We start from the raw sequence: 4,125 nt of genomic DNA, 5'->3' as shown, positions 1-4,125 counted from the left end.
AATAAATTTTTATAAAGAAGGGCGTATCGTTTGTATGAGAATAGAACAATGGGGGTATGATATGAATGATTTAGGGTATAATTGGTCATTTAAAATTAACCTCGAAGACCTGGAACAATTAAATCAGTCTCGTAAGGAAGAATATTATCCACTTGGTATCGAGAATGAGTTTTGTGGGGCCACGATTAGTAAACAACAAATAAAAGAATTTAATAAGAGTAAATATAATAATGGTTTTGCACTTGTTTATCTCATGAAAACAGAAAAAACAGGATTATACATAATAAGTAAGGAAATACAAAATGATTTAACTATGGGAAGATGGGGAGGTGTTTCGTGCCATAATATTATTCTAACATATATTTCTAATACATAAATGACAGCAAGAAGACTTCAAGAAAATTATCATTTCTGTGTCCAAGCATACCTTCAAGAAAAGGGTATTCGGTATTTTAATAAATATGTTCTACAACATAAGAATGAGGTATTTTCAATAAAAGATTGGCATTATGCTGATGTTGATAAACCGACAACTTTAGATTTAATTAGAATGTTAAATAATGAAAAAATTATAAAGTTAAGAAAAGGTAAGGCTCTTTTAGAAATTCAAAAGAAATTTTATTGGTTTCCTGTTGTAAAAAAATTATTTTGGATACAGGAATAACAAGAAATCCTGATGAATATATGTATGATATTCTATGGGGTGTAAGCGATTCAAGGATAATAAGGGATGAGGAAGGAGTTGAAGAAGAGAGGGAAGAGGAGGAAAAGGAGAAGAGGGAGAAGAAAGAGAAGGAGGAAAAAGAGAAGAGAGAGAAGGAGAAGAGGGAGAAGAGAGAGAAGAGAGAGAGAGGGAGGAAAGAGAGAAGAGAGAGAGAGGGAGGAGAGGGAGGAAAGAGAGAGAATGAATAAATATCAAAATATGGTAACCAGTGAGATTAAAAAAAGATTAGGGGTATTACAGAAAATAACTCAACCCACCGAGGAGGAAAACAAAGAATTGACAAGTCTATTTGCAATACTTTTGACAAGAATATTGACATCGATAAGATATGGATTTTAATTCAAGTTTTTCATTTTTTTTTTCTTAAATAAATGGAGGAGAGAGTGAAGGCATTTCTAAGGATTCTTTATGTTTTAAAAATTAAGATTCAAATGTGCATGTTGGAAACTAAAAAGGTTTTTGCACTCTGCAGGAATTTTTCTCATAAATAAATGAGTTATTGTCTCAAATGTAAAAAGAAAACTAATACTAAAAATATTTCATATATTAAAAGTAAAAATAACAGGGTTATACAAAAAGGTATATGTTCGGTGTGTGGTTCAAAAAAAAATCTATTTATCTCCAAACACAAACTTGGAGGAGACACACAAAAGTTTTTATCAGGAAGTAAATTTACAACTACTGGAATACCAGGGGAATTACATCTACCAGGGTATTCTTTCTGTGGTCCAGGCACAAACTTAGATAAAAGATTAGATGAGGCAGACAATCCTAAATCCTGGAGTAAGCCCATCAATAGAGTTGATGAAGTGTGCATGAGACACGATATTGATTATGGGAATACCACAACGTTGGAAGAAAAGCATGAAGCCGATAGAGAAATGTTGTATAATTTGTCTCTGATACAAAATCCAACCTTGAGAGAAAAAGTTGATCGGTTCATCGTGAAGAAGATGATCAGTGCTAAATTGAAACTTGGACTTGGAAATTCAAAAAACTTGTAAGCTCTAATGATGTCATTAAGATTGAAGAGCAATTAGCTGATGAATTACATAAACCAATATTCACAAAGTTTCAGAGAAGGAAAGTTTATTCCAAGGAAGTTGATTATATCTGGTCTGCTGATTTGTTTGAACTCAATAATGATAAGGGGTACAAGTATGCTTTAACCGTTATTGATTTGAGGAGTAGATACGTATGGGTTGTACCATTAAAAAAACAAAACAGGTAATACTCTTATGTTAGCCTTTCAACAGATATTTAATAAAAGTAAGAGAAAACCTAAAAAATTGTGGACTGATGAGGGTAGAGAGTTTTATAACAAGACATTTATGAATTTTCTAAAAAATAACAGTATTACATTATACAGTACCTTTAATGAAGGGAAGGCAGTTGTTGTTGAACGTTTTAATCATACCTTAAAAGAGAGATTATATAAAAAATTCACACAACTCGGTTCACAACAATGGTCATCTTTTATTCAGGATATTGTGGATAAGTATAATGACACGATTCACACGTCAACAAATATGAAACCATCAGAAACATTTACAAAATTAAAATATGAAAAAGAGATTAATGTCAGAAAACCTAAGTTCAAAGTTGGTGATATCGTAAGAATATATAGGTGGAAATCTCATTTTGAAAAGGGTTTTACTAAACGATGGACGAAAGAACTTTTTAAAATTGCTGATGTCATAGATACGGTTCCTTGGACTTATAAGATATATGATTTGGAAGGGGAAGAGATTTTAGGTTCATTTTATTCACAGGAATTCACAGGAATTTAATAAAAGTAAGAGAAAACCTAAAAAATTGTGGACTGATGAGGGTAGAGAGTTTTATAACAAGACATTTATGAATTTTCTAAAAAATAACAGTATTACATTATACAGTACCTTTAATGAAGGGAAGGCAGTTGTTGTTGAACGTTTTTGTTGTTGAACCTCATCCACATTCACCCCTCCCACATAAGCCCCCACCGAAGCCCCGCCCACATAAACCCTGCCCACATAAACCCCTCTCACACAAGCTCCACCCACATAAACCCTGCCCACACAAACCCCACCGAAGCCCACCCACATAAACCACACCAAAGCCCCACCAAAATAAACCCTGCCCACATAAACCCCTCCCACACACGCCCCGCCCACATAAACCCCACCCACACAAGCCCCGCCCACACAAACCCCACACAAACCCCCCACAAGCTATACACAAAAACTCCACACACATAAACCCTGTCCACATAAACCCCTCCCACACAAGCTCCACCCACATAAACCCCTCCCACCGAAGCCCCGCCCACACAAGCCCCACCCACACAAGCCCCGCCCACACCGAAGCCCCGCCCACACAAGCCCCTCCCACACAAGCCCCACCCCCTCATCCCCCCTGTGCGCCCCCACCTTTGACCCACCACCTCCCTCATCCCACCCCCACCCTTCCCCACACACACACATGGGGAGGGGAGGGGTGGGATGAGGGGTGATGGGTCATTGGGGGAGCGCACCTACCCCCCCAACCCCTCCCTTTCCTTCATGTCTTAATCCTTTTTTTAAAATTTAAAATCAAGTAATTGTAAACAAAACAAATATAATTAATCAAAATTGCAAATATTAAATATTCATTTGCGAGAATGTATAATCTTTCCCAGCAATCTTCTTCAGATGTCTTGTGATTTCGAAACTCAGACACCATATTCTGTTTTGAAACAAAAAGTGGATAATAATTAGGATATATAAAGATTATAATTAAATGCTAATATGAGTAAGCCTGTTGTTGGTTCTAAGTTCAAGCCTCGTTGACCACTGAATTAACACACCAGGAGGCCGACTCAGCCTGTCATCCTTCCAAGGCCAATAAAATGAATTCCAGTGTACTGGTAAAACCGCGTCCAAACTAATGATGCAACCAACATAAGACGACATTCCAAAGAGAGAGTGATATTAATAAAAGAATAACTAAATAATAATTCAGAAACATTTACCTCGAGAAAATCATGTGTTGCACCAGATTGCTTCAACAGCTGATGTTGTTTGATCGAGCTGAAAAAAATTAATAATGAGTCAAGGGTATAGATGGAGAGACAGACAGAGAGAGGTAGGTAGAAAGACAGACAGAGAGAGATATAAACAGACAGGGAGAGATAGAGAGAGACAAACAGACAGGGAAAGAGACACACACACACACACACACACACACGCACACACACAGACACACACATATACACACACAGACACGTATATATATATATATATACACACACACACACACACACACACACACACACACACACACACACACACACACACACACACACACACACACACACACACACACACACACACACACACACACACACGTGTCTCACCATTGGTTTAATTCATTCGAGATCAGAG

Source organism: Eptatretus burgeri, chromosome 10 (genome assembly GCF_056783735.1).
Source record: "Eptatretus burgeri isolate ZD-2024b chromosome 10, Ebu_testis_v1, whole genome shotgun sequence".
In the NCBI taxonomy this organism is placed as follows: domain Eukaryota; kingdom Metazoa; phylum Chordata; class Myxini; order Myxiniformes; family Myxinidae; genus Eptatretus; species Eptatretus burgeri.
Note: the sequence above shows the minus strand (reverse complement) of the source record.